At 42.0% G+C, this 16,489-nt stretch overlaps 1 protein-coding gene across 2 annotated transcripts in view; it reads right to left on the bottom strand.

The window, feature by feature from the left end:
• LOC109405093 (phospholipase A1) overlaps window positions 1–14,900 on the bottom strand; it is a 154,216-nt gene extending 139,316 nt beyond the window's left edge. For both annotated transcript variants that reach the window (XM_029855356.2, XM_029855354.2), the window contains exon 1: window positions 14,205–14,900. The gene's annotated coding sequence lies outside the window, so the exon portion shown is untranslated. The remainder of the gene's footprint in view (window positions 1–14,204) is intronic.
• Window positions 14,901–16,489: the final 1,589 nt, after the last annotated feature.

A 16,489-nucleotide genomic window follows, 5' to 3' on the forward strand; every position in this document is an offset into this window, starting at 1 on the left:
CGAAGCCCTCATAGGTAGTAGACACCAACTCCTGCACGGGGTATTTACCCGTCGTCCATATCGCCGCCATTTTCCTGGTCCCATCCGAGGCCCAGTTGCCGTTGCCGGCGGGTACTCGGTATGGGTCCGAAATGATGGCGATATCCGTCTCCCACTCAGAAACCGCCTGACAAAGCAGTTGCTGAGCCGCATCACAGTGGTTCAGGTTCAGCTGCGTTACCTGCACTGTGATTTGTTGCTCACTGCGGCTTTCTTAAAGGCCGGGCACCCTGGACCACCCATCGCATGTCTGTTTTTCGAGGTTTTCCCGGTACAGATCATGCAGATGGGCGGACTCGTGCAGCTTTGGGCCTTATGACCTTCAGCGCCGCATCGCCTACACAGTTTGCGCCTGTCGGGGCCTTTGCAGTTCCACGACTTGTGTCCTGGTTCCAGACACCTGAAGCAAACCTCAGGTGGCTCGTGGAATGTCAGGTGACAAACACACCAGCCCACCTTAATACTCCCTACTTTAACGGACTTTTTAACATCCGCCACAGGTAGCTGAACCAGAGCTATCTGTGTCCCTGCTGGCCCCTTCCGCATCCTGACGGCTGTGGCGGCCACCTGAACATCGCACTGTTGCCGCAGTGCCGTGACGAGCTCTTCCGCTTCGGTGATCTCGTCTAGGTCTTTGACCTTCAGAGTCGCCTCATGCGTAAGAGCCCTCACCTCCACTCCATCTCCAAGGACCTCTTCTGCCAGCCTCTTGTAGGCGGCGCCCTTGTGATCCTTCTCGCGCTTAAGCTCCAGGATCATTTCGCCCGTACGAGTACGTCTGATACTGCGTACGTCGGCTCCAAGACCCTCGAGCTTGGCGTCGCACCTCATCGCCTTCAAGACGTCCGAGTATTTCGACTGTTCGGTCTTGATGACGATAGCGTCACCTTTTTCGCGCCTGGCACCTGCCTTCCTACGCCTTGGCTTGGCGACCTGCACTTCTGCCTGCGGATTCCCCTTCTTCTTCCTCTTCCGCTCTACCTTTGTCCAAGGAGGGTCCTCTCCTTGGATCGCCCTGCTCTGTGGCTGCTGAGGGCCCACCATTGGTCGCAACCCCTTGTTCCCATCATTCCGGGACGGGCCGGCCTTTTCAGGCCCACCCTTCCCAGCTTTCCGGGAACCCTGGCTGGGGTCCGACTTTCCAGCGTTACCACCGGCTTTCGGGGTTATTATACGCCTGGCCTTGCGGGCGCCGCCAGACAGCTCCTCACCTGACGGCTGCCTCGCCCGCTTCTGCGAATGCTTGTCGCTTTTGTCGCGAGCATTCGCTTCCACTCTCTTCGGACTACCCGCGAAGGAGAAGGCCTCCGTTTGTGTAAACTTAGACGCCTTCTTCTTTGCGGGTTCCGCCGCTGCTGCAGCCAGCAACGCAACCGCGTGCTCCTGCTTGGCATTATCGACAGACGCCCTAAGCCGAAGCAAGGCCGTTTTCAGGTCCTTGCTTATATTCGACTTAGTTGTCGCAAAGTCGATAATTTTGCCGAGCTGCTGCTCAGCTACCTCAAATGCGGGCCGTCCTTTTTCTGCAACTTGGCTGATGGCCCTCAGCAACCATGCTCCGTCCATGACCTCCGCCGGCTGGCTTGCCGTGGAGTGGACAGGAGCTCCCACGCTTGAGCTGCGTAAGCAGCTTCCAGCACCTGACGCCTCGCTTCTCCTTGTAGGAGACCTCATCAACCCGCTTCTTGCGAAGGGGTTGATCGCACCGCTACTTCCACCTGTATTTTGATTTTTAAGATTTTTACTCATATTTGATTCCCACGAGTTGCACGAGAAATAATGTCCACCACGCCAGAGCTCTGCATTAACGCGGTAAGGGACAGCATACTGTGGGGGGTGCCCAGGTACCCCACAGGCTCCGTTAAAGATCGAGCATCTTTTTCACCCCCTCGATCACTCATTCCTCGGCACGGGTCGCTTGACACCTTGAATTGGGGTTAGTAGTCCTATTCTTAGCCGGCAACTACGCGGCTGACTCGCAAGCGGGGGGGTGCGTCAGGCCCCAGGACATCCGTCCCTGCTGCCCCCAGATGATGTATGTGTGTATGTACAGTGTATCAAACAATTGTCCGTACAGCAATTTTTTGGTCAAAATAATTTTTCATCCAAATGTTTATAACTTTTTTATACGTCAATCAAAAACGCTGAAATTGTGACCAACCATAAACCATATATTGCAGCTCCATTGGTAAAATTTTGAGCGAGATCGAATAAGTTTTCTGAAAGTTCTAGAACTTTTAGTAAAACTTTTAGGATTTTTGAACACATTTTTTAAACATTATATCTCAATATGTAGTCGATGAAACTTTTTCAATATTTTTTGTGTTACAGCTTATACCTAAGGCTTTCATATGCAGCTTTGTTTGAGGTTTTATATTCACTACAAAAAATATGAAAAATCTGTATATATTCAGAGTATTATTTGGAAATTTATCATATTTTGATCAATAAAAGTGCCAAGTGTTTTCAACTTTTTCAAACTCTCTTAATGTAATATTTTTATACAGGACCTACTAAACAACATATGAAAAGTAGGTCCTATGCATTTTTTGTTCAGTTAATGCACTTTTATTGGTAGAAAACGTTTGGCAGATTATATGTTCAAAATATGGTAATTTTTTAAATACCGTCAACTACATAGGCAAATTTTTCATATTTTTTGTAGTGAATATAAAACCTCAAACGAAGCTACATATGAAAGTCTTAGGTATAAGCTCTAACACAAAAAAGATTGAAAAAGTTTCATCGACTACATATTAAGATATAATGTTTTAAAATTGTGTTCAATAATCTCATAATTTTTACTAAAAGTTCTATAACTTTCAGAAAACTTATTCGATCTCGCTCAAAATTTAACCAATGGAGCTGCAATATATGGTTTATGATTGGTCAAAATTTCAGCGTTTTTGATTGACGTGTAAAAAAGTTATAAACATTTGATGGAAAAATTATTTTGACAAAAAATTTGCTGTACGGACAATTGTTTGATACACTGTATGTGTGTGTATGTCTGTGTACAAAAAGGTCACTCACTTTTAAGGCACTTCGCATTGGCCGAAGCTCTAGTCGAGCCGGAATTTTACCGCATTGCTTGCCATTGAAAATGGTTCGGATCGGTCAAGGCGTTCCGTAGTTACGACCATTTCAGTGATTCGGGCCAGCACTGGTAGAACTGGTCGTTTTTATTGTTATAAGATTTTTTTATATTATTACAAATTATTTCACATGCGAATGCCTAGAATGGACATACCCAGATCACAGTCGCGATCGGGGTCCGCAGACTAAAAAATCGAATACCTACATGTAGGTTAATCTTTATGTACGATTAACTTAATGTTAACAAACTTTTCTCCAGTCACCTTGGTGGCGAACCCGAGGAGACGCGCCCCTTTTCAGTGCAAAAGAAAGAGCTCGATAACTGATGCCATTATGATGATCTTCCCCGACTCGTTCGCGGTCCCAGTCAGCTGCGAGAGTCATTTACCTTCCGAAAAAAAACGGGCCAAATCCGAACTGGAATTGGTAACAAATGTAGAATAATTTTTTTTTTTCAAAAATGTTTATTTTATGCTTGGATAAGATTATTATCACACTTTATATCACATGACGCTGATAATAAAAATAACTGCCATAGAGATGATAATTCTCAGTTTTTATCGAATATAAAAGAATAAAATACAAAAACATCTATGCAATACTATGCAATCAGATAGTAACTGTCCTAGAATGTCCTTGCAAAAAAAGTTAAGGGCCACATAAAATCTTGATAATAAAGATCAAATAATAATTAATTAATCCCATATAAATCAAATGATATAATATTGGATATCGTGTGGAGCGGACCTGGTGTCATGGTTAGAACACTTGACTATCACGCCGAGGACCTGGGATCGAATCCTACTCCCAACAAACATGCAAAAATGTGAGTTCTTCCTTCGGAAGGGAAGTAAAGCGTAGATCCCGAGATCAACTAGCCTATGGCTAAAAATCTCGTTAATACAGATAAAAAAATAAAATATTGGATATTCTTCCGACTCGGGGAATGTTAATTATGAGATGTAGCAGTCCATTAGCCTGAAGCTTCTGCTGAAGTCTGTGCCAGTGACTTGCTCACCGCACCGCGCGCACCGTCAACAGGTTCGGCTGGGATGGAAGTGAAATTCGGCGCGATCATGTGTTTACATATTTGCATGATTCAGTTCGAAGGTGGTGATGGCTGGCGACGAACAGACAGAAGAAGCGAGGAGCAGAAACAGATTGGTAGCGTCTAGAGCGATGCAGTGTGGATTGGTAACGTCGTCGGGTCGTTGTCGCCGTTGGGCACGGGTGTTCGATCGCGACAGTTTGTTTATGAAATTTGTAGCATTGTGTTGAGGCGCTGCCTTTCCGGGTTCCCCTTCGGGATGCTAATGATGACTGCGTCGTGTGATGATTGGGAAGCTTAGCTTAGGGTAATGGGGAGAGATTTGGCAAGTCGTTAGTCTTGACTGTTAGGTGCTCCTGAACTGGTTTGATCGCGGTTTTGGTAAGTCTTGAGGGGGTCTTCATTAACTCAGCGGTGTAGTGCGCGCACACAAACGAATTCTATGTTGGTGGAGCTGGGTTCGATTCCGGTTCAAGGTTTAATATTTTTGAGGCATTATGGTTTATTAAGAATCAGAGAACAGTGAAATACACAACCAAAAATTACGCAGCACTAGAATAGATTCTGTTCCAGTTGGAACGTACTTTCAAAAATAAGAATGTAACTTTTTGGCGACACGTGCAAGGCAGCAAGGCTGGAGCTATTAGCTGAGGTAATAAATTTTAAAGCGGATAGCAGACGATTAGCTCAAACGACTGACTTCCATAATCGCTCTAAAGTTGACACTTTTGTCTTTGGTGGTCGGTCAGCAGAAAAGAATGAATTCTTGAAACAAAAAAGTGCTGTTTTCGCATCCAGCCATTCCAGCATTTGATTAATTGGAAATTGTTTTATCGTGCTTATTCTTCGTGGTTTGATTAATGTAACATTCCAATATATTAAAACAAAAAAACAGGCGTTGTTGGAGACAAAAAACGTTTCAACCCTATGTTTCGAGTAGGATGGAAATATGAGCATCCTACTGAACAACAGTAATCTCAGAAGAAACTTTGATATCTGTTCTGATAAAAGATGAAAACAATTTGTCAATTTGTTTAGCGTGTCAGAACTTGAATTTATCACCTTCATTTCATTTATTTAGTTCTACATCAAATTCATGATAACAATAAATCAACAATTAGCCGCCATAATACTCGATATGCAGCTGCAGCTCTCCAACGTCGGTCACGCCCAACACACGCCAGATCACGCTCCACCTGGTCCGCCCATCGTGCTCTGTGTGCCTTCTCGTACCAACCGGATGGTTAGCACACCAACACCAACTTTGCAGGGTTGTTGTCCGGCATTCTTGCAACATGCCCTGCCCACCGTATCCTTCCGGCTTTGGCCGCCTTGTGGATGCTGGGTTCGCCGTAAAGTGCAGCGAGCTCCTGCACGCCGCAGAAGATCGTCCTTAGTACGCATCGCTCGAAAACTCCGAGTGCTTACAGGTCCTCCTCGAGTATCGTCCATGTCTCGTGTCCGTAGAGGACCACCGGTCTTATTAGCGTCTTGTACATGGTACATTGAGTGTGGAGGTGAATCTTTTTTAACCACAGTTTCTTCTGGAACCCGTAGTAGGCGAAACTTCCACTGTTACAAGGAACCGGGGTAGATAAATTCTTCTACCACCTCGATAGTATCCCCGTCTATCGTAACATTGCTGCCAAGGCTTGTCCTGTCTCGCTCAGTCCCACCTACCAGCATGTACTTTGTCTTAAATGCAATCACCACCAGTTTGACCTTTGCAGCTTCACGTTTCAGGCGGGTGTACAGTTCCGCCATCATTCCAAATGTTCTAGCAATAATATCCATAACATCCGCAAAACAGATAAATTTGCCGGATTTCATGAAGATCGTACCCCTGGCTCGTCGCATCACACCTTCTAGAGCGATGTTGAAGAGTAGGCATGAGAGTCAGTCACCTTGTCGCAGTCCCCAGCGAGATTCGAATGAACTGGATAGTTCACCCGAAACCCTTACGCAGTATTGCACACCGTCCATCGTTGCTTTAATTAGTCTAGTCAGCTTCCCAGGAAAGCCGTTTTTTATGATTCTCCATAGCTCTGCGCGGTCGATAGTGTCGTATGCCGCTTTGAAGTCGATGAACAGGTGATGCGTTGGAACCTGGTATTCACGGCATTTCTGGAGGATTTGCCGTACGGTGAAGATCTGGTCCGCTGTCGATGAAGCCGGCTTGATAACTTCTCACGAACTCATTCGTTTTAGGTGATAGACGACGGAAGATAATCTGGGTTAGCACTTTGTAGGCAGCATTCAAAATAGTGATCACCCTGAAGTTCTCACATTCCAAATGGTCGCCTTTCTTGTGAATGGGACAGATTACCCCTTCCTTCCACTCCTCCGGTAGATGTTCGGTTTCCCAGATCCTAACTATCAGCCGATGCAGACAGGTGGCCAACTTTTCTGGTCCCATCTTGAGGAGTTCAGCTGCGATACCATCCTTACCAGCTGCTTTGTTGATTTTGAGCTGGTGAATGACATCCTTAACTTCCCTCAGCGTGGGAGTTGGTTCATTTCCGTCCTCCGCTGCACTGGTGTACGTTTTCCACGCCGTTCAGGTGCTGATCGAAGTGCTGCTTCCACTTTTCGATCATCTCATGTCCGTCCGTCAAGAGGCCTCCGTCCTTATCCCTGCATATTTCGGCTCGCGACACGAAGCCGTTGCGGGTTGCGTTAAGCTTCTGATGGAACTTCCGTGTTTCTTGGGAACGGCACAGCAGTTCCATTTCTTCACACTCCACTTCTTCCAGGCGGTGCTTTTTCTCCCGAAAGAGGCGGGTCTGCTGCTTCCGCTTCTATTGGTAACGTTCCACGTTCTGTCGAGTCCCTTGCTGCAGCATTACCGCCCTCGCTGCGTTCTTCTCCTTCAAAACCGTTCTGCACTCTTCGTCGAACCATTCGTTCCGTCGATTCCGTTCCACGTACCCGATTGTGCTCTCGGCTGCGTCGTTGATGGCTGCTTTCACTGTACTCCAGCAGTCATCTAGAGGAGCCTCATCGAGCTCGCCCTCGTCTGGCAACGCGGCCTCGAGATTCTGCGTGTATGCTGAGGCGCCGACATCCGTTTGCTTCAGTCGCTCTAGGATGTACCGTTGCGGTCGCCGGTACTGTACATTGTTGATGACGTAGAGTTTTGGGCGCAGTTTGACCATCACCAGATAGTGGTCGGAGTCGATGTTGGCGCCACGATAGGTCCTGAGGTCGATAATGTCAGAGAAGTGCCGTCCGTCAATCAGATCATGGTCGATTTGAGATTCCGTCTGCTGTGGTGATCTCCAGGTGTAACGATAAGGAAGGCTGTGTTGGAAAAAGGTGCTACGTATGGAAATATTTATTTAATGCGTTAATACGTTGCTTCCAGTAAGCACAACAATCCAAGAATAAAAAAAAATCCATGATTAAATTAACTTGATCATCCAGTAAGTTCTTCTTCTTCTTCTTCTATGTGGCTCTACGATCGCACTGGAACTTGGCCTGCTTCTCTTCAATTTAGTGTTCTTTAAGCACTTCCACAGTTAATAATTGAAGGGCTTCTTTTACCTGCAATTGTATGAATTTGTATATTGTGAGGCACGTACAAGTACACTATGCCCAGGAAAGTCGAGAAAAGTTCCCGACCAGAACGGGAACGCGCCGTCTCCGGATTGGCGATTCAATGCCTTATCCACAAGGCTAACCGGAGACCCTTTTCAAATTTACGTACATTAAAGTGTCACAAGCACAAACTATCATTTTGCAAATATTGAAAATATTGACCAGTCAGTAGAAGCGTAATATCTCAGCTTATAGACAATATTATTTAATCTTTCTTTAGAGAAAAAACGCATATGAATAGTACAGTCGAGACTCTTATAAGATCACTGGTCGGGGGGCGCAATAGGAATCCGCCTAATAGGAGACTAAGAACTTATGGGATTTCGGCTTTTTGGGGGTGTGGGGGTGTGGCCTATTATCTCGGGTGTGTTAAGAGTTAGCGCAATACTTTCTTCGGCAAGGTTTTAGGGCTTGATAAGATCTACAATTAAGAACTTTGGTTCATATGCTTAGTTGGCAACTTGGCCGCTAGAGGGACCATGAACAGTTTGATGCTAAATTGCACTACATGAACCATAGCAGGTTGTCAAGCAAACGTTACGATATGCGACAGCTCAAGACTCTGATAATTTGGAAGGATAGTGTCTTCGGGAAAGTTGTTGGGTACGCCAATAACTTACTGACGATGAGTTGCGAAGTTCTAAATTCCTCCACTGGGCGGCGCTAGTGAACATGAAAATTTTAGAAATCTCATAGTTCAGAACCCTGATAACTTAGAAAGTTGGAGTCTTCGGCAAAGTTGATCAGTATGACATAAACTTACATAAAATTAATACTTGTGCTGGATGAGTGCGACTGGAAATTTGTTACATCCGTAAAAATTGGCTTTCTCAGTCTTGGACTGCCAATTTTTCCGGAAGTAAAAAAAAAATAATACTTGTTTCACAATTCTGCCACTAGGCGGCGCTAGTGAACATGCAAATTTAAGAAATCTCATAGCTCAGAACCCTGATAACTTAGGACGTTGGTGTCTTCGGCAAAATTGATCAGTATGACATAAACTTACATAAAATTAATACCGTCAAGGCGCCATTCACCGTGGGGGCTCCATTCACCGTGTGCCTTCGAGTATTTTTTCATTATTTCCATATTATGATTGAATGATATGACAATTTCCCTTTAATTTCACCAATACAACACTAATGTATTGTTACCATGTCAAAACGCTCATTAGAAACATTTAAAAGTATCATTTTGACACTAAAGTGTGTTTACATGAAGCGGGTTTCTGCTCGTTCACTGCATTCATAGTGAAAAAACGAAAACTGCGCTAAGGTGATTTAAGCGATAAACTAAATGTAGTAACGTTTTTATTCCATCAAGAAGCAATTAAATTCACATATCAGGTATGTATTTTGCATTACCGAAGTAAATTTTACACGTACGATTACTCGTACTTTTTAATTGAAACAAAAAGGCACGGTAAATGGGTACCCTAAAAATCAATGGTCTCCATTCACCGTGCCCCATATTGTCCCATATATCTAGAAAATATCGAAAATTTGAACATTCGTTTTTCTAATAAAATCTTGCAAGTTATTACTTGAAATGAATTTAAACGAAGAAAATTCCCTTGGCTGGGTTGTTTTGATCATTTTTAAACAAAGTAGAATAAAATTTCTCATACACGGTGAATGGTGACCTACCACGGAATTAGGCGACCCTTCTACCCTTTACTAATTGTACTATATCACCAAATTTTGTGAAAAATTTTCTACTTCTGTGGATATTGCTTTAATTTTAACCTATAATGAAGGCAATTAAAAGCAGCACCAACAATGTTTATAAAACTGGTGTCAAATCACAGCCCTTATTTGCCCCGAATCCTCTTAGATCCACGGTGAATGGTGCCTTGACGGTACTTGTTTCAAAGTTCTACCACTAGGTGGCGTTTACCGGGTTTTTTCGTCTTTTTTCGACTTTTTTTTTGGGTTTTTTGGCTTGGCAAAACCAGTGTCGCTCCCCCCGATAACTTAGAAAGTTGATGTCTTCGGCAAAGTTGATCAGTATGACAACTTTAAACTCACATAAAAATAAATACTATCAAAGACATTGTCCATTTAGAATCCGGACGGAGAAAATCACTAATATCTTATAGATGGAATATCAAACAGAAAAGGTTAATCCTTGAAAATAAAGAAAATATCAATAAAATTATGTAAATTGATTTTTTTTTTCACATTTTCTTCCATTTTTCGCGTTATCTCACAATCGAGTCATCTATGTGGTTTCCTGCGGTCCTCCACCTGTCTGATTCAGATTCCAAAGAAACTTTGCCAGAAATGCTTGCGAATTTGCGGGCAATTTTGTGAATTCCAAGTAGATTTATCCATGAGCGCAAACTTTAATCTTCCAGGGACACATTTTAACGACACGGTTAGTAACATCTGAGCACATCACATATAATGGGTTTGGAGATATTAACATGTATCGCGGCTGTCGTAGTTGACCACGCTTAATTTTCATAGTGTTTGTGCGATGAAATTTTCACCATTAAAAGAGGACCAGTTTATGACCATACTGCCAACAAAACATTATGGTTGAGATCATTGAGAGCGTCACAATAAATTACACCTTGAGTCCAGATCCTAACTAGACAATACTTTATTGCCGTGATATTTTCTAAATCTTCTGAACATTGCTCCTTCTAGGACTACTCCAAGAGTTCTAGGCATTCCTAGAGGTATCCCGGAGCTCTTGGAAAAAACCTGGAAATCTTAGAGAAATCCAAAGACAAAAAAATCTTTATGAATCTAAGAAAAGAAATCCTGAGGTAATCTCGGAATGAATTCATGGAAGAATTCCTGAACGAAATTCCTAGAGGTGCCCTGGAAGAAATTCCTGAAGAGATCTTGAAACATCAGAAGATTTTTTTTGGAGAAATTTCAGAAGGAATTTTTAGTGAAATCTCTGAAGGAGATCCTGAAACCTCATTAGGAATGGCTAGGAAGAAATTCCTGGAAGAAGAAATAGCTCTAACAGAAACCCCAGAAACAACTCCAGGAGGAATCTCGGCACTCCTGGAGAAATGTCGGAAGCAATCCTGGAAAAAGTTCATAGAGGGATCTTAGAAATTACTCCTGAAATAATCTTCCATGAAATTTCTTTAGGAATCTCAGGCAAAACTCCTGGAAGAATCCCAGAAGGAACTTCTAAGGGATCCCCAAATAAATTCCTCGAAGAATCTCATAAGAAGCTCACTGAGAAATCCTGCAAGAAAATACTAGATAAACCAAGAAAGGCATTCCTGGAGGATCCCCAGGAAGAATACCAGGACTAATCCCATAAGGAACTCTCAGAGGTGAAATACTGACCATCAAAACGTAATATTGGTTTAATTGATATAAGAGATAAAAGATCTAAAAATAATATCAAAAACATGTTTCTGAAACATCTGGACAATTTCTAAATTTGGTATTTTAGAATTAATCGGATAGCACGCTTGATTAGATCTAACAAAACCTTAATATGATATGATAATGATGTTCCAGGAGTAAATTTTTGATATTATTAATATCAAAACTAGCTGAATATCAAAAGTCATATAATTTGATACTAGCTGCTCTTAAATTGCCTAAAATTGTAAACTCTCGTAAAACTATGCCTTGTATTGCTTTTTTGAGTCATTCCTGGTCTTTTTAGTATCCATACATGTATAAGGATTCAAAATATAATAAAATTGAAAAAAAATGTTTGTATGGGAAAATTTGGCCTTTTATTTTCAAAAAATCATATCTCATAAACTACAAAACATACATCTTTGATTTTTTTATATATTACGCCAAATTTACTGAGTTTACTGATAAAAATATAAAATCAGGGTACCTCTTTAGTCCCGAGATCATGAAACGTGCAAAAACTAATATATTTGCATTTTACTTACACAAAAACAAAATTTTCCCATTAAACGTATTTTTCCTGAAAACTAGAATTTAATAGCTTTCAAACAAAATGAAGGAAGTTTAAAATCGGTCCACTAGTTCAAAAGTTATGATCTTTTGAAATAAAAAATAGTTTTTAAAAACCTTGATTTTTAGGACCCCTCTATCTGAAATGAAAATGAAATACGGGTCTAATTATTTTCGAAGAACAACGAACCCACCAAGTTTCACGACAATCGGAGTTGCCCTATATCGTTTTTCTATGGAATGGCTGATATACGTTACAAAGTGGAGGGCAGATATATACTTTCGGCGACTAATCACGAACTTGTCGAAACAGTAATACGAAACCCTAAATTATCAATGAAGATGATTTCTCATGCCCGGAGTTACGATGTCCCAAAACAATAAACATAAAAAAGGAACAAGACTATCACCTAGCCTCGAACATAGAACCTTGAGGTCCGGAATCTGATAAGGCCTGTACTCGAAAAAACTGCACCACAGAAAATAGTGTAGAACTTTTGATTGAATGCATCCAAACAGTTCCAGTATATGTAGTATGGCATGATGGGAAAAGTCACCGGAATTAAAAGGATTGATCATATGACTGAAATGGATAGGGTGCGGGCACCGGTTTTGGCCAGTCTAAGGGAAATCATTTTTATAAAAATAACCAATAATCCAATGAAAACTACCTATGTGTTAAATGAAAGGTTTCAATCTATACTTTATTAGAAAAATGCAGAAATCAAGCTAATACATGATTTTCGTATTAAAAGTGGCGCTGGCCAAAATAGAAGCATTGCCGCAGTTTTGGCCATATTCTCAGCTTTGGTTTCTATTTTGGCCAATCGCGTGTATTTCTTATGGGAGTGGCCAAAATAGATATATGGGAGCTGATTTTTTAAGAAAACATATTTTTTTCTTCCATTTTTTAATCAAAATGTATGGTTTTCACAGCTGTAATCATCATATTATATTAGAATCTACTAGTAAAAAATAAATTTATGCCGATTTAGATCGTAACAGGCTGAATACCGCACTATGGCCAAAACTCCGGGCTGGAAAAAACTGAAGCTTCTACCCTATATCTAATAATTGTGGTTTCTAGCTTTCAAACGTCAACAAATAAAGACTGCTTCTACGTGACAAGACCTGGAATCAATTGAAACTGAGGAATGCAAAATCTCGGAAGGAATCCCAAAAGTAATCCTGGTAAAAACACAGGCTTAAGACGAAGTTCTAGAAAAATCTCCGGAGGAATACCTAGAAGAATTCCGGCAAAAATGCCTTGTAAAATCGTGAAAACTTCTGGGCCGCCATATGACGGTGAGGAATCCTTTCACTGCCACATGACGAAACTATCTCTTGCGAATATTTTATGTCATCTCGCCGCAATGGCAAACGACAACAAAAAGTAACACATACCTTGTTTGTTTACAATTCCATATCGTTTCGTTATTACCGAAACAAAAACAAATTCAATCGAATGGAATAACCCAGAAACTACGCACACTACGCGTTTGTCCATAGATGATGATGAATCATCCTATTTCAACATCCAATTTTCACCATTTCACTTGCCAAAACCGTCGAATCTCGACCGGTCCCCGAAAATATCTTCTACTAGGGTTGTCCCTTATCGTTATGGGTGATCTCACGTGTAAAGTTTATTTTAGTTTTTTGTCAACTTACAGAGACGGATAATAAAATGTCATAGCTTTCATTGTGTAACATTATTAGCTATCAAGATGACTTCATTGATAACACCGTTCAACACTAAATTTTGTTATGGGATGGGAAAAAACAACAGGGGTTTGGGACCCTAGAAGTGTCATAGTGAATGAATTTTTGATAAATATTGGACCGGGCCTAACAGCATAAAACCGAAGTTTGTATGGAGAACTTGGGGTGTTCAATTGATATGTGCATTAGAACGCTCTCTGCATATATTTAAGCGTTAGACAATAACGAAACTAACCCAAATACCGAGAACGCCTAAAAATTTGCACGGCACGTTCTAAAGCACATATCAATTGAACACCCGAAGTTCTCCATGCAAACTTTGGTTTTAAACTGTTAAAGCCCGGTCCAATATTTTTCAAAAATTCTTTGACTATGACCCTTCTAGGGTCCCAAACCCTTGTTATTTTTTTTTCTCATCCCATAACACCAAATTTTGTAAAATTTTGTCGAGCAATGTGAATAGACTTCTTATCCATTTATTATTCGAGGAACAAGCTTGTTCTGTTGGCTTTGATTCAACAAATGATAATCAGTAATAGAGTCTGTTATAAATGTGTTATCCATCTTTGCCCGGGTAATTATCCTCCTGAAGGAATAACGCACATGAATAGTCAAAGTACATGTGCTTTTGCATCACCTAGATCCGTTTCCGTTCCGATATTAGGTTTTACATATTTGTAATCTTCAAGCCATTTAGCTATTCATAACTTCATTGGGAAAAGTAACACCGCCCTAGGGCCGCAACATTTTGTTTATTTTGGTCGCGACGACGATCCGCGTGGTTTCACTCTCACCTCTTTCTCTTCCGCTGTTACTGCACGCAACAGCTCAGTCAGCCGACGACGACGATGCTGATGTTGACTCTTTTACTTTTGCTCTTGACCGCCACACACCGCGTGCGTCTTCAGTCGTTGGACCACTCCTTTCCTCACACGCTGCGAGGTAGCGCCAGCCAGATGGACCACAACGAGAAATTTCACACACAAAACAATGACGACGATGACGTTGAACCGCCAATCTTTCACTTCACTTCTTCGCGTGATCGAACGATCGATCGGTAGATCGATGGGTCAGTATATTCTTCGAAATTACAGACTATGCTTTGTGTAGCCCGAAGAGATTGAACGCACGCGACTTAAAAGCTCTCTCTCCAGATATGTAAGGTAATTATCGAGAATATTGGTTAATTATCAGCTTCCCCAGCACTTCTAACCACTTTCTTTCCGTTTTACACGGTACACACACTCACGCACTCGCACGCGACTAAAACCGCGACGGGAGAGATCGAGGTCTTGTCCGAAAATCAGCACTGCAGTATACTATAGCTATAGGTATGATGGAGCTAAGCACAGGTGTTGTCAAACTCTCTCTTCCTGCCGAATGAAAAGGGGGTTTCCTGTTTGTTGCGGAGAGTACGCGCGAATCGCGACCACTATCAACGAACGCTGAATCTGGACTCACTGGAAGCGAGCTCCTCTCGGTGGCTCTTAAGATAAATCGAAGGCTCCCGCCAGCCGCCGCCCGCCCGAACGAAGATGTGTGATAGCAGCTCTAGCAGGTGGGATGCGAATCGAATCGATCGGGGCGAGGCGAGCGCGGATAATTTCCTAGTCCGGAACAATAACAGAAAAAAAGCCGGTGAAGATGACGAGGATGATCCAGGATCGCTACTGGTAAGAAGTCTACGCAAGTGATGTGCATTCGGTGGCGCCGCAAGAGGGGAACCTGATTCTCTGGCATTGATAAGTCCTGTTCTTTTTTGCTACTCTCGCAATATTTCGGAATAATTCTAACGATTACTGTATGACCCGCTCGGCGCTTACCATCAGGTTAAGATAATAATTAGCAATTATTTTAATCATCAGCAATATCAGCTTCCCAGCGAGCTCACGCCAAATGTGAAAATTAATTGTAAGTACTTAACACTTCCCGAATCTACCGAAACCGGACCGAATACCGCAAATCAGGTTACTCGAGGAACGTAGCTAATGAAGCCAACCGGCACCGCCTGCCGGCCCATTGCTGACAAATGATGATTGACAGTTGAGAATTCTACGGCACTAGTTTGGGTTTCGTCGCACCGATTCTTTGTTCGTTGCGGCGGCCCTATGCCAGAAGTGTTTCACTCTTTTTCGTTAACCAAATAAACCGCAGATTTCAGTTAACAGTTTTGTTTTGAACGCTACATTCTTTCAAAATGAATAACATCGTAAAGCTCATATATCAAGTTATTGCTTATGCTTGGTATAATTTAAATAGCCTCTTAAGCGAAAACGAGCAAAACATCCCTGCTCTACTCTAAAACAGATAAGCCAACAATAATAGGAAGTGTGATGAACCAGTTATGCAAAGCAACGGGACCAAAAAGAATGATAAAAATTTACTGCCCTCATTAGTTGGGCGACCGGGTTTTGGCTCACGTGCTTCTCGAAACAAATAAAACGTGCCAAACACCACGCAATAAAACAACAACATCAGCATATAACTCCCGAAACATTTTACAGAGAACCAATGAATTACAAATGTTATGAAATGAATAACGACTTCGGCCAGGCGAGGCAGGAGAGAATTGTTAGTGTAACTTGTGCCCTTACTTGATTATTTAGACGGCTGTAACGAAAATAAGTTATAGCCAGGGATGGGAAATGTCACGGCCTTTCATGGAAAAGGCTTCACCTTTTCCTGTGTGAATTTTTGTTCCTGTGCATCACCAATTTGTAATGGAAGTCTTTCTGACTAGGGACAGTAAAATCCTGAAAAAAAAAAACAAAATGACATTTACATGTCAATGACATTTACATTGGACGAAGAATCTGTAATAATTGTTATAAATTGTAATTTTAATTATTCATGTAAAAACCATCAAATAGAATAAATAATCAATTTTAGAGTTCCTGATGAAGGTCCAAATAACATTCCATCACAGTCATAACCAAAACTAATTACCTGTATGGTCTAGTGATCTATTCGGCCTAGAACTACTAGGCCGAATGACCTACTCGGCCTAATGACCTACTCGGCCCGATGACCTACTCGGCCCAATGACCAACACGACTTAATGACTTACTCGGCCTTATGG

This window comes from Aedes albopictus, chromosome 1 (genome assembly GCF_035046485.1).
Source record: "Aedes albopictus strain Foshan chromosome 1, AalbF5, whole genome shotgun sequence".
Lineage (NCBI taxonomy): Eukaryota > Metazoa > Arthropoda > Insecta > Diptera > Culicidae > Aedes > Aedes albopictus.